Genomic DNA, 24,904 nt, shown 5'->3' with positions numbered 1-24,904 from the left:
AAGTCGTATGAATATTGTAATACGGACATTATTTTCATTTCAAGAATTACATCCAAGAAGCTCCTTCCACCAGTCAGCAATGTGAGGAGTACAAAGCACGTGCAACCTGGCGGTCTGTGTCAACACACGTGACTGTCCGAAAGCGGGGACGTTTGTACAAATTAGTTGATGAGTCGTCGTTTACTCGGTTCGCATTTCCGCTTGTTGTTACTGAAGATCTGATTCAATGCCGTTTTCACAGAAGCTGTGTCGAATGACCGGGCGACAGAAAGTGATGATATTAACTTGTATCCTATTAAGGCCGAAGTGGCCAAATATTGATGTCCACAATGAGATTACCGACTCCTAATACAGCCAGGCCCAGCACGGACGGCCTCTATCGTCTGACAGCAATTCAATATCGCAGGCGCGTTAAAGACGGGTATTTGATTTTTTTAAATAGCGTCACTTTGAATCTGGACTCCATTTTCGGCAACTCGATTATAAATTGACCATATTATCATTTGTACTGGGATGTCAGGTTTGGGATTTGGAATTCTGTACATGGAGAGTTATGAAAAAGGCAATATTATGAGTTATTTTACACAGAACGTTCTCTTTGTAGCTGCCTGTGCCGGGGACAGCGCAGACCGAATCACTGGCACCACAAGGAGATGGTCCGGCTGGGGATGGAAGTCTGGAGATGGAACATGTTGATGGGGTCACATGTTGGGTAGTTGCACGTGGACCTCGGGAACAGCTGATGAAACGTCCCTGTTTTGATGAACAGAGGAAACGATCTCAGTTGAAGTATTTATTTGCATATCACTCGCCAGGCCACTTATTCTGAAATTCTGCTTCTTTTCATCATTCATGGGTCCAATGGAATATCACTATCAGAATGCTATATGGTTCATATTTATTTTTATTTCTAGAAACAGTAAAAATATTGCTTTGCTTCTAGGGTTTTACTTGGGGTAAATACAATCGATCAGTATTTTTGGCTCTGTAATAAGGCTGTAATCACACAATATGCTATATATCCCCTGTTGCAGACCATTTACAGAACACTCACAGACTACTTTCAAGTTAGAGTTTAGAGGCGAGATATACGTAGCTTAGTTAGAATGTCCAAAGTATGTCAGCTGCCGGTTTGATTTGATACAAGTGCTTTGAAATCCTAAAAGTTAGCTTAGATATTAACACCATTCTGTCTTAGTCTGCCACAAACTCTAAATGAAAATATTTTTAGTCAAGTTCATAAATTCATTGTACGTAGTAAGCGTTTCAGTTAATGTGTAATATGTCTTGCCTCTGATCATTGGCCGCCGCCATGGTGGGTGTAGTGGTTAGAGCATCCGCCCAGAGAGATCGCGAGTTCGATCCCCGGCCGCGTCATACCAAAAGACGTTAAAATATGGAACTTGTTGGTCCCTGCCTGGTCCCTGGCGCTCAGCATTAATGGACATAACAAGGACTGGTCGGCTCGGAGTCAGTATAATGTATATGAGTGGGGTATTCATGCTTCACTGCGGCATGGTATCTCAGTGAGCTAGCACTATAAAACCAGCTTAAGTCTGGGCTAGTACAAACAGCCACACATACACACGCATGCATGCACGTCGTCATATGAGCGGAATATTCTCAAGCACGACGTTAAACCCCGTTTCACCTCACCTACCTCCTCTGTTCATTGTCCATTACATGTAGGCTATTTTCTCCATATAATTTCGGGAGCGGGCTTTAATAAGTTGAATAACTTGTGCCCAATCCCTTTCAATACTGAAGATGTTTAAACAAACAACTAGCAGCTAAGACTACAACAGAGGATGAGACGATACAGTCACTGACCAAACACTTCAGTTCAGAATGTAACGGTTTCTACTGATGGTATATATCGCCTCTCTACTACGGAATGAGTTCATCATTTGACGTTGTTAAAATACGAAATAAACTACTAGTGGACACTTGCCGGATATCCATACACAGCCATAACCATGTTATAGGTTTCTATCTTGTAGTAAAAGCCAGCTCTACACATCACAGTAACAACAGTGTGGGTGGGTTGGTGGACAGAAAGTAATGACCCTCGCTTTTGGCTTGTCAAATTTGTGCATTTGTACGTCTCTTTACCACATAGGTGCATTATTTAAACCACCACCTGCGTAGCCTGCATGTGTGCATGTGATGGGACAGGGCGGTGAGAACTCATTAACAACCTGCAATATGCTGTAACAATACTTATTCCTGTAAATACTATAATGATTTATAACAACTCTGTGCCAAACCGGATCTAATTCAGGATATGATATTAAAATGATTGCATACTACTTGCTGTCAGATGTTGTTAGTGACCCCCTCCTCCAATGGCCCAGATGACCCATGCAGGCGACATCTGCACAGACAACACAATGGAACGCGTGCTATTCAAACAGCCATGTCATTGGATCCTGCCTGGTCATGACGTCACCGATGTCGCGATTGTCTGCTCTGTGCACGGGAGGAAAACCGCGTGTAATTAATGTTCATAAAACACGTCTGCTGTCTGATTGATGACACGGAGATCCACGCACACGGAACTCTTTCATTACTATCAGGCCGCCCGGTATCATAATTCAATAAATACAATGTTTGATCAAACACGATTCGATTAATTAACTCTTATTAATGTTTTATCCCCGCTGCTCAATTAGGGTCAAATACTGTCCATGGAGGTTTACAGGGTTCTAAAACGTTCACTTTAACTAGATTTTTGCGTAGTTTCCTTTTGGTGAAGTCCTGGTGGTTTTGGATAATATGTCCACATTGTCCCAAATTATGTTGTGATTGGGGCAGTTGATGATGTGGTCTGATAATGCCGATTTTCTATCAGATTTAGTGGTAGATGATAAGTGTTCTTTGATTCGGATATTTATGGGCCGGGAGGTTTCGCCATACATAGGCCTCGCCACAGTCACAGTTGATTTTATAGACAACACCTTTGGGTTGATGTTGTCGTTTAGAGGTGTTCCTGCCATTCGCTTTCAGTAGGGTTTTAGTGGTGTAGAGCTGGTAAAGTAGGTTTCGATGCCTGCTTCGCTTGAGGAGACGGCTGATGTGGTGAGAGGTTTTCCTATGAAGGGGAGGAGATACGAATAGGTGCTGGTTCAGGTTTGTTGGAGGCCGGTTTTCTTGTTGGGTGGAGTGTGGTGCTGATAATTTTATCGACTAGTTTCGACGGGTAGTGGTTGAACTTGGTGAAAACATGGCGGAGGTGCTGTATTTCTGTAGTGGGACTGGTGGAGGAAAGGGGAGAAGCGAGAAGCAGGCATCGAAACCTACTTTACCAGCTCTACACCACTAAAAACCCTACTGAAAGCGAATGGCAGGAACACCTCTAAACGACAACATCAACCCAAAGGTGTTGTCTATAAAATCAACTGTGACTGTGGCGAGGCCTATGTAGGCGAAACCTCCCGGCCCATAAATATCCGAATCAAAGAACACTTATCATCTACCACTAAATCTGATAGAAAATCGGCATTATCAGACCACATCATCAACTGCCCCAATCACAACATAATTTGGGACAATGTGACATATTATCCAAAACCACCAGGACTTCACCAAAAAGGAAACTTGCAGAAGCAGTTCAAATCCGGAGACACAAGCCCTCAATCAACAGAGACCAGGGATATCTCATCCCTTCTGCATACAATGATCTCATAAAACAACAGATTAGAGCAACACCTCAGCCATCATTGTTAATTAATCTCATCAGCATGTATATTTTGTTTTTACATCAACCACCATTGGCTTCCTATTGTCACTACATTATGGCCACCGTGCCTTGTTGTTATTGTTAATCCCCCTCATTCAGTCCTACATGTTGTTATTACTTAATCCCTGTTCATGTATATAAGCCTGGTCTGTGCTGTAGTACTTCACTCTTGCTTGACAACGGTATAAGAATCCATACCGAAACGTCGCATCATATATAATAAAGAAGTTGTTATCCATAAATATTCTTACTTTCTTAATACTGAAGATGTTTAAACAAACAACTAGCAGCTAAGACTACAACAGAGGATGAGACGATACAGTCACTGACCAAACACTTCAGTTCAGAATGTAACGGTTTCTACTGATGGTATATATCGCCTCTCTACTACGGAATGAGTTCATCATTTGACGTTGTTAAAATACGAAATAAACTACTAGTGGACACTTGCCGGATATCCATACACAGCCATAACCATGTTATAGGTTTCTATCTTGTAGTAAAAGCCAGCTCTACACATCACAGTAACAACAGTGTGGGTGGGTTGGTGGACAGAAAGTAATGACCCTCGCTTTTGTCTTGTCAAATTTGTGCATTTGTACGTCTTTACAATCTCTTTCCCACATAGGTGCATAATTTATATAAACCCCCACCACCTGCGTAGCCTGCATGTGTGCATGTGATGGGACAGGGCGGTGAGAACTCATTAACAACCTGCAATATGCTGTAACAATACTTATTCCTGTAAATACTATAATGATTTATAACAACTCGGTGCCAAACCGGATCTTATTCAGGATATGATATTAAAATGATTGCATACTACTTGCTGTCAGATGTTGTTGTTAGTGACCCCCTCCTCCAATGGCCCAGATGACCCATGCAGGCGACATCTGCACAGACAACACAATGGAACGCGTGCTATTCAAACAGCCATGTCATTGGATCCTGCCTGGTCATGACGTCACCGATGTCGCGATTGTCTGCTCTGTGCACGGGAGGAAAACCGCGTGTAATTAATGTTCATAAAACACGTCTGCTGTCTGATTGATGACACGGAGATCCACGCACACGGAACTCTTTCATTACTATCAGGCCGCCCGGTATCATAATTCAATAAATACAATGTTTGATCAAACACGATTCGATTAATTAACTCTTATTAATGTTTTATCCCCCGCTGCTCAATTAGGGTCAAATACTGTCCATGGAGGTTTACAGGGTTCTAAAACGTTCACTTTAACTAGATTTTCGCGTGTCAGTTCTCAGACACTGACGCCATGGTGCGTTCACACAGGTGGGCAGACATTTTTACCACAAATATTTCAACATGCATTTTTCATTGGCATTGCAATACCTGTTTGATTGAATTGTCGTCCAGTCCAGCTCTCCAGCCTGCCTCGGCTCGTGGATGCCAATGGAGGCCCGTGTCACTATACTTTGCCTCTCCCTCAAGCACATTAGACCCGTGAAGATCCGGGTTAGAATTGATCTTCAGCAACCCATGCTTGTCGTAAGAGACGATCGGATGGTGAGGCTCGCTGACTTGGTTGACACGTCATCGTATCCCAGTTGCGTATAGCAATGCTCATGTTGTTGATCACTGCATTGTCTGGTCCAGACTCGATTATTAACAGACCGCCGCCATATAGCTGGAATATTGCTGAGTGCGGTGTAAAACTAAACTCACTCACTCAAGCACATTATGGGGCCTCGGTGGCCCGATGGTTTAAGAGTTAGCGAGATGCAGTGACAGGACCCGAGTTCTGCATCTGAGGTGACCAGTTCTTGACAGTGCCAGACAGGCCAACAACATCATCTGTTAACCATGGTATGTACCAGCCGGGGATCGAACCGCGCACCTTCCGCTCTGTGGGCAGGGGTTCTGTCAACTTTACCACGAAGGTGGTCTTCAACAAATCTCACCAACGAACCGCGATATATATCCAGTGAGAACCGCGGTATATATCCTTCTGTATCCGTACTTAGCGTGGAATACGTGTTAAATACTTTGATATCGGAAAACATTCATACTGGCACTTTGTCTGTATCCCATAACGTTTCCCTCACCGTGTAATGATATTGTCTTATAACAAATGCTTTCTATGTTCCTGTCAGTATTGGGATATACGCTCGTTTACACTGTCATGTCCTCGTAGTCCGTGTATTTATACACAGCATATCCTTATCGTGACCAACTGGAACCTATACACATATGAGTGAGTGGGAGAGTGGGTGTGGCTTTACTCCGCATTACAAATATGTCGGCTGTATAATGGTGAGGGGTCAAATGGGCTTCGCACGTTGTACCCATGTGGGGATTCCAAACTAGATCATGGTTTAGTGGTCATGTTCAGCTGAAGCACACCCTGAAAAGACCATGTTCAGCTGAAGCGCAACCTGCAAATACCATGTTCAGCTGAAGCGGGTCCTGAACTCGCTATGTTCAGCTGAAGCGCACCCTGCAAAGACGATGTTCAGCTGAAGCGGGTCCTGAACTGGTCATATGTTGAACCTGCCATGTTCAGCTGAAGCGCGTCCTGAACTGGCCATGTTCAGCTGAAGCGGGTCCTGAACTCGCTTCAGCTGAAGCGCACCCTGAACTGGCCATGTTCAGCTGAAGCGCGTCCTGAACTGGCTGACCATGTTCAGCTCGGGTCCTGAACTGGCCATGTTCAGCTGAAGCGCGTCCTGAACTGGTCATGTTCAGCTGAAGCACGTCCTAACTCGCCCAGCTGAAGCGGGTCCTGAACTCAGCTGAAGCGGGTCCTGAACTGGCCATGTTCAGCTGAAGCGGGTCCTGAACTGGCCATGTTCAGCTGAAGCGGGTGCCAATGACCATGGTTCATGAACAGCTGAAGCGGGTGACCATGTTCAGCTGAAGCGCGACCTGAACTGGCCATGTTCAGCTGAAGCGCACCCTGAACTGGCCATGTTCAGCTGAAGCGGGTCCTGAACTGGTCATGTTCAGCTGAAGCGGGTCCTGAACTGGCCATGTTCAGCTGGTCATGTTCAGCTGAAGCGGGTCCTGAACTGGCCATGTTCAGCTGAAGCGCACCCTGAACTGGCCATGTTCAGCTGAAGCGCGTCCTGAACTGGCCATGTTCAGCTGAAGCGGGTCCTGAACTGGCCATGTTCAGCTGAAGCGTATCCTGCAAAGACCATGTTCAGCTGAAGCGGGTCCTGAACTGGTCATATTCAGCTGAAGCGCATCCTGAACTGGTCATGTTCAGCTGAAGCGTATCCTGTAAAGACCATGTTCAGCTGAAGCGGGTCCTGAACTGCAATAAGCTGAAGCGTATCCTGCAAAGACCATGTTCAGCTGAAGCGGGTCCTGAACTGGCCATGTTCAGCTGAAGCGCGTCATGCAGAGACCATGTTCAGCTGAAGCGCATCATGCAAGGATCATGTTCAGCTGAAGCGGGTCATGCAATTGTCATGTTTAGCTAGAGCCTTGTAGGTGTAAAAACGAGGCTGCAGATGTCAACATCGACGTCGGTGATGTTCCCCTGAAGAGCGACAAGGTCGGAGGAGGCGTAGCGGGGAGGTGTCAAGAATCTGGTATAATTCCCTCAGTTGTTCTCGCCACACAGAGTAATCAAGATGAACAACGTGGCGCGTTCCCTCGCTCGTCACAACTCCCCTCCCTATCATAATTACATTAAATATGCATAGCCTCTTGACGAGATACTTTGAAATATTAATGGGATCTGCTGACGGAAAAGCTTTAGTGTATAGCTCGGGTTTCAATCACAGTCGTTCCGGCATCAAGGCGGGACGGTCGGAGGAGAGGAGGCAAATGAGGGGGTGAGGGGGATCTGAAGGTTACCTCTTCTGGCTTACCATCCATGTAAGCAGGAGAGTGGCTTACGAGGACAAGTTGTAAATATGATAAACGTTTCAGCCGCAGAAATAAATCCTGCCAGAATGGGATTGCGGCCTTTGATATCACAGAGGTGGAGGTGAGGTAGGCCCGGGCTTCATGTGTCAGCTTGTCGTCGAGAATCTCGCCTTCGCGCTGCTTCCTTCCATCTTACACTCACTAAACTGAGAGAATCGAGGTAATACTCACCTTCTCACGTCATGTCATGTATGATTTAATACAGCTCACCTTCTCACGTCATATCCTGTACGGCCACACGCGGACTGAATACAGCTCACCTTCTCACCTCATTTTCTGTATGACCACAGGGGGACTGAATACAGCTCACCTTCTCACGTCATTTTCTGTATGACCACAGGCGGACTGAATACAGCTCACCTTCTCACGTCATTTTCTGTATGACCACAGGCGGACTGAATACAGCTCACCTTCTTACGTCATTTACTGTATGACCACAGGCGGACTGAATACAGCTCACCTTCTCACCTCATTTTCTGTATGACCACAGGCGGACTGAATACAGCTCACCTTCTCACCTCATTTTTCTGTATGACCACAGGCGGACTGAATACAGCTCACCTTCTTACGTCATTTACTGTATGACCACAGGCGGACTGGAATACAGCTCACCTTCTCACTCATTTTCTGTATGACCACAGGGGACTGAATACAGCTCACCTTCTCACCTCATTTTCTGTATGACCACAGGCGGACTGAATACAGCTCACCTTCTTACGTCATTTACTGTATGACCACAGGCGGACTGAATACAGCTCACCTCTCTTTTTTCTGTATGACCACAGGCGGACTGAATACAGCTCACCTCATTTTCTTTATGACCACAGGCGGACTGAATACAGCTCACCTTCTCACGTCATTTTCTGTATGACTACAGGCGGACTGAATACAGCTCACCTTCTCACCTCATTTACTGTATGACCACAGGCGGACTGAATACAGCTCACCTTCTCACCTCATTTTCTTTATGACCACAGGCGGACTGAATACAGCTCACCTTCTCACCTCATTTTCTGTATGACTACAGGCGGACTCACCACGACTCACCACGAACACCTCTCAAATATGGATGTTTTCCTTTTTCAAACTATTTTCTTTAACTTTCTGTTATTGGTTTTGATCGTGTACTTTTTGCAAGTAAAGAACATTATTTTGTAAGCGTGTGCTCAATACATTATTGCTAATAACTGCCTTCTCCCCTTACCGTCGAGACATCGTCGTGCTTGTGATGTCGTTACCGTCGGTTCAGACGCCGCACTGTATTTTCTATGATATTCGTCAAATGAGATCTTCAAAGTGACTTCTACTGGTACTTGCATACCTCGTGTCGATAGAATGGCCATTATTCACTCTCGGGTAACGCATTTCATTATCAGAAATTCTCTGTGATGCAACGTATTTTTATTCCTCATCAACTGCGGGTCTTCATTAAGGGAGCCTCTCTTTTGATGTGTGATGGCACGCTATTTGATCAACACAGGACCTGTGTCAGCCATTCACCCCATCTCGTCATCTCCAACCTCTCACCTCAAAATTATTTTTGGAATTAATTCAAAATATTAATTTTCCATTGTGTAATCAATACATGATACTTTGAAACCGAACCCGTGCCGCCCTTCAGTAGCCCCCAATATTTCACATCCTGTACTACATGCACTCCGTTGTTTCATCCAAAACCTCTTCTAACGTGACCGAATTCCAATACAAACGTGTCCCCTACATACCATACATGGTGTAAGAGTCAATTGTATGTAACACTAGGTTTACAAATCCTCCGATTCCTAAATCTGGAACCTGAAAAATACATGCGGTGTGATTTCCATCCAGCCTACCAGCAAGTCAAATATTTTTCTTCTCGTTTCTTCCTCTAAAGTAAAAAACCCAAACTTCTTTGCAACCATTATCAATTTAAATACTTTTTTTCAATACTATAATTAAAATCTGTTTAAGCGTTACCGCAAAACCTCAATACACATTGAATTATGACGGATCGCTATGCCGTATGGCTTCAGTACGTACTACTCTCTCTTTACTTCTTTTAGGAGAACAAAAAACATATTTGAAATTGGATTTATTTAAAATTTTCGACCCACCAATCAAAGTTGATACAATCGATGGTCACGGCATTAGGAGGGTGGAGTTATATTCATGAGATCTGCTGTCACGGCTACAGGAAGGTGGAGTTAAGTTATTAGACCTGCTGTCACGGGTAACAGGAGGGTGGGGTTTATTGATGAGATTTGCTGTCACGGATATATGACGCGGAGTTTATTCATGAGATCTGCTGTCACGGCTATATAAGGCTGAGTTTATTCATGACATCTGCTGTTACGGCTGTATGAGGCGGATTGTATTCATGACATCTGCTGTTACGTCTATAGGACGCGGAGTTTATTCATGACATCTGCTGTCACGGCTATATGAGGCGGAGTTTATTCATGACATCTGCTGTCACGGCTATATGAGGCGGAGTTTATTCATGACATCTGCTTTCACGGCTGTATGAGGCGGAGTTTATTCATGACATCTGCTTTCACGGCTGTATGAGGCGGAGTTCATTCATGACATCTGCTGTCACGGATATATGAGGCGGAGTTTGTTCATGACATCTGCTGTCACGGCTATATGAGGCGGAGTTTATTCATGAGATCTGCTGTCACGGATATATGAGGCGGAGTTTATTCATGACATCTGCTGTCACGGCTATATGAGGCGGAGTTTGTTCATGACATCTGCGGAGTTTATTCATGACATCTGCTTTCACGGCTGTATGAGGCGGAGTTTGTTCATGACATATGCTGTCACGGTTATGGGGGCGGAGTTTGTTCATGAGATCTGCTGTCACGGCTATATGAGGCGGAGTTTATTCATGACATCTGCTGTCACGGCTATATGAGGCGGAGTTTATTCATGACATCTGCTGTCACGGCTATATGAGGCGGAGTTTATTCATGACATCTGCTGTCACGGCTATATGAGGCGGAGTTTGTTCATGACATCTGCTGTCACGGCTATAGGAGGCGGAGTTTGTTCATGAGATCTGCTGTCACGGCTATACGAGGCGGAGTTTATTCATGACATCTGCTGTCACGGCTATATGAGGCGGAGTTTGATTCATGACATCTGCTGTCACGGCTGTATGAGGCGGAGTTTGTTCATGACATCTGCTGTCACGGGTATATGAGGCGGAGTACATTCATTAGATCTGCTGTCACAGCTAGAGGAGGCGGAGTTTATTCATGACATCTGCTGTCACGGCTATAATGAGGCGGAGTTTATTCATGACATCTGCTGTCACGGCTATAGGAGGCGGAGTTTTATTCATGACATCTGCTGTCACGGCTATATGAGGCGGAGTTTGTTCATGACATCTGCTGTCACGGCTAGATGAGGGCAGGTCGCCGAAGTAAGGAGGCGGAGTACATTTATTAGATCTGCTGTCACAGCTAGAGGAGGGCGGGGTTTGCTCATGAGATCTGCTGTCACGGCTATACGAGGCGGAGTTTGTTCATGAGATCTGCTGTCACGGCTATATGAGGCGGAGTTTGTTCATGACATCTGCTGTCACGGATATATGAGGCGGAGTTTGTTCATGACATCTGCTGTCACGGCTATAGGAGGCGGAGTTTATTCATGACATCTGCTGTCACGGCTATATGAGGCGGAGTTTTATTCATGACATCTGCTGTCACGGCTGTATGAGGCGGAGTTTGTTCATGACATCTGCTGTCACGGCTAGAGGAGGCGGAGTACATTTATTAGATCTGCTGTCACAGCTAGAGGAGGGCGGGGTTTGCCCATGAGATCTGCTGTCACGGCTAGAGGAGGGCGGGGTTTGCCCATGAGATCTGCTGTCACGGCTAGAGGAGGGCGGGGTTTGCCCATGAGATCTGCTGTCACAGCTAGAGGAGGGCGGGGTTTGCCCATGAGATCTGCTATCACGGCTAGAGGAGGGCGGGGTTTGCTCATGAGATCTGCTATCACAGCTAGAGGAGGGCGGGGTTTGCCCATGAGATCTGCTGTCACAGCTAGAGGAGGGCGGGGTTTGCCCATGAGATCTGCTATCACAGCTAGAGGAGGGCGGGGTTTGCCCATGAGATCTGCTGTCACAGCTAGAGGAGGGCGGGGTTTGCCCATGAGATCTGCTATCACAGCTAGAGGAGGGCGGGGTTTGGTCATGCTGTTTGTGTCACGGCTGTAATATACTATGTGCTAGTGAGTTAATAGAGGGGACAGAGGGGGTAGTTGGAAGAAGCTTAAATTCATTGGGCCTACACTTGGCACTGACATTCATACAAAATGTCACTGAGTACTTTGTCATGGCAGGTTGTTATATTACTTAAATACAATCGACGAATACAGTATGAATATATAGATAAAGTAATGTTCACATCTGACTTTATAATTATAAACTCCTTACGTACTCAGCCGTATAAGACAATGATTCATGTTACACCACAATACAGCTGAGTCGGGGTTAGCCAAGGGGTATTCGATCAACGAGGAACATGTGGCATATGAAGACGTGCGTCACGTGGACGTCATGCGACGACATCGACAGCGACATGGTGGGGTCTACCGTCGATGACGCCCCCTAAGGGCCAGTGTGACCCTCACTCAGACGTTGCACGAGCTCCACGCGCCCCTAGCCCAGTGCACAGCATGACCACATTGTGTGACGACTTTGAGCGATGTTGCTCTTGTGCGCCAAGCTCCAATTGATTTAAAAACCGATAGAATTTAATCAGCAAAAACAGTGAGAAGAAACTTCTTTCCCGGCAAAGAATGCCTCGAATCCAATAACCGCTTTACTTTAATGTATTCGGAAACTTTGCATTGAGTTTTACGTTGTCTTTGACCAAAAGGGGGCCGCTTTATATGCTGTGGTGTTTTATAACCTATTTATGCGCTGTACGTGCGCGTAAGTGAAGGTGTATATACTTAATATAGCCGGAAAGATCTTTATTGGTGAATAACCAAATCATAAACAAGCAATATCTAGTTGTATCCTGATTTAACGAACTGACGTGTCGTTTACTAATTCTTAAACCCAAATACATTCCTTGGGTCGGATTCATAGTCTGATCTATATAATATTTTTCCAAGTTTACAGCGTCGTGTCTACAACAATTTGAAACAATGAGTTCAATAACCAATAATCAATGCTGAGCCAGGGAATATCGATCAGGTGTGTAAGACTGCCATGCTGGTCTGTATGAGGCATTGTCTCTCCCGGCTTCCTTACAATACGCAAAACTATATTCATTGCTTATTGATAACAATTGATTGCAAGTAGCACACATGTTTACAAAACGCCTGCTACCGCGTCGACCTCCGTGTCCGGTTCGATTTCCAATGCCGAGCCTTTCCTTCTCAAATAACGGCGATCTTTGAACTGTATGATTCACGTGTGCTTGAAGATGGCACTGTCGTCAGTCCATGACATCTGAAGAGGACGTCCTGCAATTAAACCATTAGTTAGTTTTAATAGTTTTAAATTAATTGATCAGCTGCCACTGCTTCTACTAGAGTCACAACACCAGCAACAACTACCTCCACACCAACAGCTGCAACATCTAAATCTACAACTTTACACCAGGAGCAACAACTACTTCCGTGCCTTCACATCGGCGGCAACAACAACTACCCCATTCACACTAGCATCAACAACTACATTTCTGCATATAACATATAAATCTCTGCACGAGCAATCTCCTTCATACATATCAGAGCTGATGTCAGCCAATGTCCCAACACGGGAACTAAGATCCCAACACCAGAATCTACTGACAGTGCGACAATACAAACTCAAGTGCTTTGGTCAGAGATCTTTTGAACATTATGCCCCCTACATGTGGAACTTTCTTCCCCAAGACCTTAAACTTTCTCCAACGTTTGAGTCATTCAAACGAGTCTCAAAACCTATCTTTTCTGCCAGTTCTATGAATCATAATAACTTTGTCATCCTCCCTTCCTATGTACTTTGTAGTTGTTGTGCCATGAGCATGCTGCAAGCGTGGAAATGAGCGCATTATGAATGTGCACTATTTATTTTTCTATCTATCTACCCCTGCACACGAGCAGCAACAACTACATGTACCTCCACAACTCCAAACCAGCAGCAGCAACAATAATTATCTCTGCACCTTCACACCAGCAGCAACAACAGCCCCATCCTCACCAGCAGCAACAACAGCCCCATCCCCACAGCCCCATTCACCAGCAGCAACCACAGCCCCATCCTCACCAGCAGCAACCACAGCCCCATCCTCACCAGCAGCAACCACAGCCCCATCCTCACCAGCAGCAACCACAGCCCCATCCACACCAGCAGCAACCACAGCCCCATCCACACCAGCAGCAACAACAGCCCCATCCACACCAGCAGCAATAACTACCTCCAAACTAGCAGCAAGAATTACGAGGCGTTTTTGTTCAATCGTTTACTTTGGAGATAATTTCATCAATACCACGGATGATGGACACATGTGTAGTTAAATAACAAAATGATGCTTCTTAAAAAGAATGCATTTATATTGAAATAAAGTACATGTAGTTAATAATTTAAAAAACAAATATAGTTGGCATATCCTAGCTCTTGTGTATGAAGCAGTTATATCTAGTTGTATCTACTGACACGCCCATGACGGTTAGAGTGTGCCAGGGTATTAGTCCATAACACTACTTAGACAGAACTCGCTGACTCCTCGCGCGCCAAAACGTACGACACTGTTTCCCGCCAAACCAGCGTGGGAATCATCCTGGGTTGGGTTTGATGGACAAAGCTGTATTGTTCCCGTTGTTTCAGGAGGTAAATGTGACCTGACTTCTGATTCCTGGCAATGCAAACAAATATATTGAAACAGCGGTCTCAAAAATCTCTACGTTGACTCGCGCGGTTACCACCGTCAACAACCCTCGTGCCGGCATGCGCATGACAAACAAACTGGTGTGGACGCCAGGAGGCGCTGACTCGCGACATACGACAGGGGATGAAAGGCTATGCGGGTACAACTTGCTGGCTTGTCCTCACCACAACAGGTCTAAACAACAGCTTAGAACAGAACAACCAGTATTAGCCCACTGGTGTTGGACTTGACGCTGTGCAAGTCCCGCTTAACGCTGGTCGGTGAGCCGGAGACAATCAGCCTCCAAGGGAAGTCCAAATGTAGACTGTTAACAGACATTATTCACAAGAATCTGTAACCCTTTAGAGTCTCCGTATTGTGTAGTCTACCAAATAATATTTCCAAGATGGTAAACAATTACGGTCGGGATTTAATATTATGAAATGCATGCAAGTGGACACATATACTATGCACACATTTATATGTTGATGATACTGTTGATATTTGTCTCTCTTACTCCCTCTTACAGACTTCGGGGTAATATATATATATATCAATAAAAGAACAACTCCATCCATTCTCATCCCCTTCTCAGCCGAAATTAGCTCATGGATCCAGTTCTCTAATTAATAGACTTGATGAAAAGTATTGTGAACTAATCTTTTTCACATATAGCTTAAGTTGTCAAAAGTTTGAATAAGTTGACTGCTCCATCCATACATGTTAGCCTAGTCTGTCTCACAGTCCCGGAACCGCTATTTCCCCTTCCGCTCAGCACTTTCTGCCATACTAAAGCCAGAGATGAAGTAAATCAAGATTTCCTCAGGTTCAGGTTCTGAATCTCCAACCTCGCTGAGGTTCCTTTTCAGTTTAAATGGAATTATTTGTTTCTAGCAAAATTATATATATTCAGAGACTAAGCGTTAATCAAATAATAACCCTAATTCACAATATCAGTATTCAGTATGATGCGGAATATTATATCTCCCCAACCCTGCTCCTCTTTGCGTGTTTTCTGAACAGAACGATGATAAAACTCCACGTTCGGGTTCGAGTCTTACACTGGAACCCCGAATACCATCTAATTTTCACTCTGTATCTCGTTGCTTTCATCCGAATCGAATATTTCAATAAAAATCTAAAATGCATTGGGAAAAGGGTGCGAATTTGGATTAAACATACTCGACAGAATAAATTACCCAATAATGGAGATGTATATGTACACCATTATTGTTATAAATGTTGAACCTGCCTAACAAAAACGAATATTTGTTTGTACCTCACTGCTGAGCCCCGAATACTCTATACATAGACCCGTGAATCACGCGTACCAAAGGGGACGACAGCCTCAGCTATTGCTTGAGTAGTGCTACAAGCGGAGTAGAACCCAACCCACTCACTCACGTTCACGAATCTTCCCTGAAGGAAGCGTTCAAACGTCCAATGATGGTAAACAAATTTACATTCTGTGACATGTGTTGTACTAGTCTCCAGCTTCTCCCAGGTTCCTGTCACGTGACAATCATAACCGAACAGGTGGCCTTATTCATTCATTCGGTTAACGGTCAGTGTGCAGAGGTCAACCTATCACTATCAGATACCCAAGACCGGCATCAACAGCGAGTGCTCGCTGATATGTTCTTCGGGCATGAATTTTACGCACGCTTCAGACGTTGACCCTGGCCAGAACAGAGTATACGGGAGGCGAGAGGCAAAGAAGCGTGCCAAGAGATAGAAGGACTCGCACAGGTGTTTCACCAAACGTCGTGATCAGCTTGCCTCCATCATCAAGGTGGCTCGCCTTTAAATAGATGCTGTGTGAAACTCTGTTCCAAGAGACGTTAATATCAACTCTCTCAGACCAGACAAGATGCGGCCAGGATTTGTCCTTCATCCTGTCATCTGTTTGGCCCATACCCTCCATCATCGATATAAACAACATTTTCTTGAGTATGTCTGTAGGTGGCGCGCTTCTGGGATACCATGATCCGCTGACCCTATGTTCGAATCCAAGATTCTCTGTGATTAAGATCATTGCCCTGTTAGTCCCAGCTCGTTGGTTTCGTCAAGGTGAAAGTCGAGGACCTCAATCAGTTTACATGAATTAAAGCCCAGGGCTTGAAAAACGTAAAAAAGACCGAAAGATAAAAGCAAGAGAAATATCAAAAGTTTAATGAACAAATTAATACTCACAAATGGAAAACAAGATTGGTTTGGTTTGGGTGTTGTTTCAGGCCACACTCAGCAATATTCCAGCTATATGGTGGCTGTCTGCAAATAATCAAGTATGGACCAAACAATCCAGTGATCAACAGCATGAGCATCGGTCTACGCAACTGGGATACGATGACATGTGTCAACCAAATCAGCGAGCCTGACCACCCGATCCCGTTAGTCGCCTCTTACCACAAGCATGGGTTACTGAAGGCTTTGAAACAAGAACTGACAATATGAAATGGTTTTGTTTTCAAGTTAACAAAATACACAAAGAAATGACATTTGTCAACAAAATACAATCCATACCGCAGTAATACACTAAATGTGTAAAATGTACACCCAGAGTATTAACATTACTGAACACGGAGATAGACTAGACACAAGTTCACAGTGTACGTGTCATTCAGCACTTCTAGTCTTCTTCTTCATCCTCGGAGGTGGAAAATTAAAATTGCTCGTCATCGTTGTTCTCGTCGGAGTGAACACAATCTTCAGGTGTTTGGACGAGGTGTCTCAGTCTGGAATGCAGGTGTTCCACTGCGACTTAATATCCCATCTCGGCCGCGACCCACAGCTGAAGGGAACAGATGATGTTGGAAGATGAAATTGACGCCACCAAAGGCGAAACCATCTGAAGAAGAACATTGTAAGACGGCTTCTTCCGGTTCCCGAATGGGTGAACTCTTTGTCCCCGTTAATCCTGCCAATGTTTCCTACCGCTGCTCTGGCTGGAGCGGTGACACATGTATACACGTCAACAGGCTGCAGGTAGCATGTCGTCTGGACAGGGTCAGTGTAGTGACTTCTGTGACTGTCCTATTTCCTTCATAAACGATGGTTGATTCACAAAGTAGGACCCAGGGCCTAGATTTTCGAAGCTCTCTTAGCGCTAAGATAGTCGTAAGTTGATGTTAAGGTATGGCACTTACGACTATCTTAGCGCTAGGAGAGCTTCGAAAATCTAGGCCCAGAACATTTGAACACCCGTTTTATCAACGACATCATCAACTGTTCATTAAACTTCCTCTTAACACGAAGAACTCACTGTTTGAAACCCTGACTTTTGGGAGGGGGACCAAGTTTCTAAGAATTACCATGACATCCATGGAAGGTAATGTACTTGACACTGTGAATCTGTCGTGGCCAGTCGCCAGGTCATCGTCGTTTCATCCATGTTAAATATCTTGTTTTTGAGTCCAACCGCTGTACACCACTGAGATGAACATAGCTGATCATTCGTTGAATAGTCCCGTTTGTCCAGCTGTCCATGATGGGTCATCTTCCGGGGTGAAATGTGGTCAAGTATGCAAAATTTCAGATGCCAAGAACCAAGTATTTGTAGCGAGACTTCACCAATTCCCATTTCTTTTTAAAATGTTAATGCCCGATCTCTCATAGTGATGTAATCCACACTATGTTTCTCGGCTCCATGTACTTTCAACCAAATGAACAATGCTTCTAGTTCAGCCAGACTGAGCACGGGGAGGAAGGTCAATCCCATCTCTCTGTGGTTCTTCTTGTTTTGTTTTGGCGACAGTGTTGAGCTTTTCGAATTCACTGATCGATAATGAACGGTTGTGATTCGTATTGAAATGTCTGTCAAACCTGACGCCATGCTGCCAGTTGTATGTAAATATCTAGTATTTAGTAAGTAGTTCCATTCTCATTGATGCCTCGATGTTTCTTTGGAAGGGACTGGTTCGACTTCCTGTTGTACATCGTTTTATGGAGTGCGTTTTGGTTCTGATTGTCAAATTGTTATTTGCGATTGATCACATAGTTGCTCGGGGGCTGGGGCTGGATCGTTTTCTAAAGATTCGTCATGTTTAGAAGATAAAAAATCGTTCTGCATCAGTTCATCGATCCAACCACTATTCAAATCGATCTTATCAAGGACAGAGACTGACGGTACTAGAGGTGGGTATTGCAAAGAATTTTCATATTGCGATATATTGCGATGCGAAAGCATGTATTGCGATATGTATTGCAATATAGTGCAGGATGTTAATGCTTGATTTATAAAGCAAAAACACAACAAAATCACTATGCCTGATTAAGCTTTAATAAAAACTACTTTACCATTGCATATTTTACATACCGCATTACTCTTACCAATAGTTCCATGTACCGTGAACTTTTTCAACCCAAAATGCTGCCTTACCGATGCCTTTGCCCTAGTATTTGGCACCACAATAAATTGTTCGTTGTTGGGGGTCACCATTTTACAACACACGCATGGCTTCCGGTGTAAAAGACGGAAATATCCGAAGATTTTCGAGCGTTAACAAGTTTTCCGAATGCATGTCAAAATACCGGTTTTAGATCAACTTATCGCAATACGTATCGTTTTCATGTCTGAACCGGTATATACCGGTAAACCGGTTATATTGCGCAGCCCTAGACGGTACCGACTCTGGACGATACAGGGAGCTTGTCACATATCTCCATTAAAACCAGTAATGATATTCACAATATTGTTAAACAGGTATTACGATTGCTAAAGCCATTTCGGCAGTGACCTCCATCCTTTTAACTTGTACAGAGAGGGGTGTGAATATAACAAACATTGTTCTCATTTGGAGATAAACAGACTATATGGAGAGAGGTGTTTGGCGTAGGTGACATGTCTGTCTTGGTAGATACACGTGTAAATTATCAATGAATTACAATCATAATCGTATTCTGACCTTAGGTCATCTCGTGGAGGAGCCAATCACGGACCTGGAGATCGTTCTCACACATATGTCTGATAGCAGTTATTTCACATTGGTTTCACACCCACGCGTGTGTAAAATAGCTGTTTCTTACACGCGCTAAAATCGCACCACTTCAGCCTCGAATCGACGATCGAGAGAGAGGTTATACTAATTTAGTACACTTATTGATAACTGAAGGAAAACAAACACCTGAGAGTACACCCGAATCACCACACCTATATTCGATCAGGACTGGTGGTTAAAGCTACCCGCTGTATTGTTTCTCGTACACGGAACAAGACATTGAAAACACTTGCGATCTTCGAGAAGGCGATCGGTCAAAGCATCGGGCGTCTGCAATGGACGTTCTGTGAACAGTGAAGGGCAGTTAGCGGTCTAGTCTTCAGAAAAGAGAAATGAAAGGCATATAGGAGCTGTTCTGGAGCTGTATTCAAAGACCATATATTACTGCATGATAACTGATCAGTTACAACTCGTCAATTGCATTACCTTCCTAAATGCAAGTTTCCAGTCAAGACTGACGAACCAATCGTTGGAAGCGCACATAAAATCTCTACAAGGCGATATTTCAGCGTGGTGAAGGCTTCACAAAATCATTGATTATTTGTCCCTGGGATTTACCCCAAAGCTGGGATAAAAGGGATAAGATTCTTATTTCATGCCCTGAAGTGGTGACAGTATTGTTTTCGGTCACTTGATTTGATCAATAAGCCACGTATTTCTTATAAGCCTCTTTAGCCTCATTTCAGAGGTTTACAGTTAATCAATTAGAACATTCAGAATCATATCAGAAGAAAATCGGTCATTAAAAGAAGTACTTACTTGATTTCGTCTTTTTTTCATATGTTCATTCTCAATAATTTGCAAGAATCGCGATTAATGTTGGCTGCTTGTTTTCTATAGATATAAAGTTCAATAAACTAAATTTAGTCATGGACCGTGCTTATTTTTTAAATGTGTTAAAGAAAACCGGTTTATCAAAGTCGCGCTAGATTTGCGAAAGCCTTGAATGTGGAAAGTATCAGTGCTAGTTGCAAGATGTAAGAATAATGTCAACACCATTGTTGAATCGGACGTTTGAGTTGTATTATCCTGATTGTGTGTTTCACCCCACAGTCGGGAATATTACATCTGTATCCCTGCGTAAATAACCGGGTCGACACAAACAAACAAGTGGTTGACATTACCGATACTTGCTGCCTATGCCCACGTAGCATTACGTTTATGGGTCAAAAACGAAAAAAATCCGTTTTAGGCCCATGGGCATAAATTCGGTTATTATCTTTTGGATGATAACTCTTAGAATAATAGCTGTATCCTTCGGTAGTTAAAGGCACAATGCCACTTATTTTCGACAATATTTCGGGCTATACTAAATATATTGGGGCATGTACATTTAGTTTCCTATTAAGTGAGTGAGTGAGTTTAGTTTTACGCCGCACTCAGCAATATTACAGCTAAATAATCGAGTCTGGACCAGACAAGCCAGTGATCAACAGCATGAGCATCCATCTGCGCCATTGGGAACCGATGACATGTGTCAACCAAGCCATCGAGCCTGACCACCCGATCCCTCTTAGGACAAATATGGGTTACTGAAGGTTCATTCTAACCCGGACCTTCGTGGATACCTATTAATGCAATAAAAGACTTATTATCCCTTACGACTTGCCTAAAACATTACATTAACATATTCGAACTTTTTAATTTAATATTGTAATCTAAATATGTAATTTGGCATTATCTATTTTTAGAGAAGTGTGGTGTGATATTGTGCCTTTAACACCTATCGGGACACGACTTAATGTACAGCCAATGTAACTGCAAGAGCGCATTCTATACACATGAAAAGAAGTATCGCAACATCTATTATTTTAACCCCCATATCATGATTATGTTGGTATGACTGACTTTAGGTGTGCAGGTGCTATGATCAAAGGCGAGCATCACGTGCAATACGTGTACCCGTCAGTAAGCCAATATTAAGTAAGCTGCTATAGCAGCTCGATAACTTCAACAATGTATTGATTTTGTTGTTGATAAATATGGGCCTCTTCAACTGACAACTGCTCAAAGGTGAGACGTTATTGGTATGCTGGCACGTTATTGAGGGCTATTGCAACAAATGCTGCTTGCCATCCATCGATTATCAGCCGACAGAAAACACCAGCAACGTAATGACGTTTATGACCCATAGAGCATGTTTGGGACATTATGGGTCGCAGAGAGATCCTCCAATACAAAATTTTGATGTACTGGAACAAGCCCTCAGTCAAGAATGAAACGCAATACTTCAACGTCAAATTCAACGTCTGACACAGTCAGTTGGGAGGAGGCTCAAGACAGGCAAGGATGTTATTGCAGCTGGCGGAGGTTACATCAGATATTGACATCGTGCTCCGTTATTGATACTTGTGTTTTCTTGAGGATCCTGAAAATGGACACACTTGTTGACGTCATACCACCATAGTAATCAGCAATACAAAATTACAAAGTGAGTCAATTTATTTGCTTCTCTAAATACACTATAGTTTTTCGATCTTTTGGGGTTTATATTCGCCATTTAATTATTCCTTGATGTCAGTCTAGCCAGATAGTAATTAAATTGAGTGTTGAGTTCCGTTGTTTATATTGCTAATGGTAACGTATTGACACTATGACAAAGTATGGGGTGTTGCGATACTTTTCCCCCTGTGTATGCATACTTAACACATTGCACACCACTAGATGGGCAAGTTCTAGGTGTGGTGGTTGTTAACAGGGACTTGTGACAGTTGAACATATTTCCACAAGAGTCGGGTGATTCACTTCTTCATTGGAAGAGGCGGTGTTGTCCATATTGGCATGATAGATAATCATTCGACTCACCAAACTTCCCAGAAGACGGTCTCTAAATAGTAGTTAAATAGAGTCATTGAAAATAGGACAGTCGTTTGGAAAAAAATCGATCCCAAAACAAATTACATTCATGGAATGTGTTTAACTGAATTATAGACTTTTCGTCAATGAAAACGTTGAGAAACAAACGTAATTTGTGTAGCTTGAAACAAACGTAATTTGTGTAGCTTGTGGCTAGCCGTCACGTCTCGCTTTCCTGAGACAGAGGTGCCTAGATATCAAACAATGACGTCGACCAGAGACCACATACTGCTGATAGACTGACTGAGTTTGGTTTTACACCGCTTTTAGCAATATTCCAGCAATATCACGGCGGGGGACACCAGAAATGGGCTTCACTCATTGTACCCATGTGGGGATTCGAACCCGGGTCTTCGGCGTGACGAGCCAACGCTTTAACCACTAGACTACCCCACCGCCCACTGCTGATAGAGTCATATTGAGCAGCGTATGCCTTATTCATTGCTGTAGTCGTGTACGCATAGCAGAACACTTGTTTGATTGGTATTCTATGAGTTAGTGAGTAAACAAGGAAGCATACAACTTAATGGATACCGATTTCTTGTTTATGGCGCAGAGCAACGTTTCGATGTAGATTCTTACGCAAGTTAAACGTGATATCAGTGTAAGAATCGACATCAAAGCGTCGCTGGAGGCAATAAACAGGAACTGTTACAGAAGAATTTTATTCAAAGAATACGAGATTGTGAATAATGCACCAAGTCCACATGCTAGAAATGCTATTTCAAACTCGTTTTCATTCTGAACTCCCTGGGGAGAACACTACACAAGCTGTCTGTAAACATTCACATTTCCGATTGGTCCTTTCGCTTACCCATTTACTGTTGGTGTCAGGAAATTATCAGATGAAGTCTCAAAATGCTGCATGTACTTCACTGTATGGCACAGTGAAAACCAGGTCACCCATCCCGCGACTTCACCTGATTCATGTCCTTGGTGCACAGGACCACTTAGCTTAATTATACAGGACCGAATCCCAGGGGCATTTTTACCAACAGGTGTTAACATGTGTTGGAAACACAATAAACCACTGTATCTGGAATGCACAAATTGGAAAATATATATAGGTCAGTAGTTGGACTTGAAAGACGTTGCCTTTGTTGTAAAGAGCTCCAAGTATACAGAAAAGCAAAACTTAGCACAGAAGACAATTCCTTTCGTCAGCTCCATCCAACTTTACAAGTACTAATCTGAAAATTTAGAACATGTACTGTGTGTTACCAGCAACCTATCTATTTTTGATGAAAGTTCTGTTTAGATCATTAGTATCAGTACACACAGTACACAGGTAAATGTACCAGGCAAGGAAGTTTGACCTAAAGGTATCAGACCTGATTCACATACCCCAGTACATGTGTCCAGGGGCGTAGCTACGGTTATAGAAAAAAGCCTGGGCTTACAAATGATTGTTGCTAAAAAGGTTGGGCAAGCCCCCAATACCATCTACAGTTAAAGCTTTGCAACCTAGCAGGCCTTGGTGTCATATGAGGTGAGGTGAGGTGAAATTGGGTTTAACGTCGTGCTTGAGAATATTTCGCTCATATGACCATGTGCATGCGTGTATGTGTATGTGCGGCTGCTTGTACTAGCCCAGACTTAAGCTGGTTTTATAGTGCTAGCCCACTGAGATACCATGCGGCAGTGAAGCATGAATACCCCACTCAGACACATTATACTGACTCCAAGCCGACCAGTCCTTGTTGTACCCATTAATGCCGAGCGCCAGGCAGGGACCAACAAGTACCATATTTTAACGTCTTTTGGTATGACGCGGTCGGGGATCAGGCCCGCGACCTCCCCCGCTCTCCGGGGCGGACGGAACCACTACACCACTAATCCAATATGAGTTATTGTAACTCAGTAACTACAAGAACAGATAACCACTACACCAGGTAGGCGGTCTGGTGTCATATGACTTACATCTGGGGTGTAATGGACATACCAAGACATTATGTTGTAGCATTCTAGATTATCTTGTTGAAGGTATCTAATATTAACTTTGCCTGGTTGAAAAAAGAATACCTAGGAAACAAGAACATGTCCTTGGAAATATAGCTCAACACATAGCTAAGAAAAGCCATGAGTAGAAAATACGTTTAAACATTTGTGTTCATAGCTTATCAACCTAACTCAATCTGATGTAAACTAAACGTACATTACAATGAATTGCATACAATGTCAAACGTGACTGACACGAAAAGATATGTATTACCATTGACGCCTCAAAACTACAGTTAATATGTTTTCATAGTATTTAAAAGGCAATATACATGAAATCAAAAAGATCAGACTGACGTACATTTTAAATTCATAAACAGGTAATGTATGTTTCATAAAAGGATAAGTGGATGCAATCAAGACATATGTCAAAACTTTTTGAGACCCGTGAAGATCCGGGGTAGAAGAGGTCTTCAGCAACCCATGCTTGCCACAAAAGGCTATTATGCTTGTGTTGCACCCCTGGGAGAGGGTGTTGGTTGTTGCCATCAAAATGGCTGAAAACAGACAACATCGTGATTTAGTTCCAGTGTCAATTTATTAATCACCCTAATAAGATGGCGTC

The 24,904-nt window shown here is 43.6% G+C and overlaps 1 long non-coding RNA gene across 1 annotated transcript; it reads left to right on the top strand.

Moving 5' to 3' along the window:
• The first annotated feature begins 1,203 nt into the window (after positions 1–1,203).
• LOC124279297 lies at positions 1,204–20,856 on the top strand. Its single transcript, XR_006899336.1, has 3 exons — positions 1,204–1,269; positions 13,373–13,377; positions 20,835–20,856. It is a non-coding gene; the product is annotated as an uncharacterized LOC124279297 (long non-coding RNA).
• The last annotated feature ends 4,048 nt before the right edge of the window (positions 20,857–24,904 follow it).

Source organism: Haliotis rubra, unplaced genomic scaffold (assembly GCF_003918875.1).
Source record: "Haliotis rubra isolate DU_JTF1 unplaced genomic scaffold, ASM391887v1 Scf25, whole genome shotgun sequence".
NCBI classification, from domain to species: domain Eukaryota; kingdom Metazoa; phylum Mollusca; class Gastropoda; order Lepetellida; family Haliotidae; genus Haliotis; species Haliotis rubra.
Note: the sequence above shows the minus strand (reverse complement) of the source record. Positions and strands in the feature narration are given on the sequence as shown.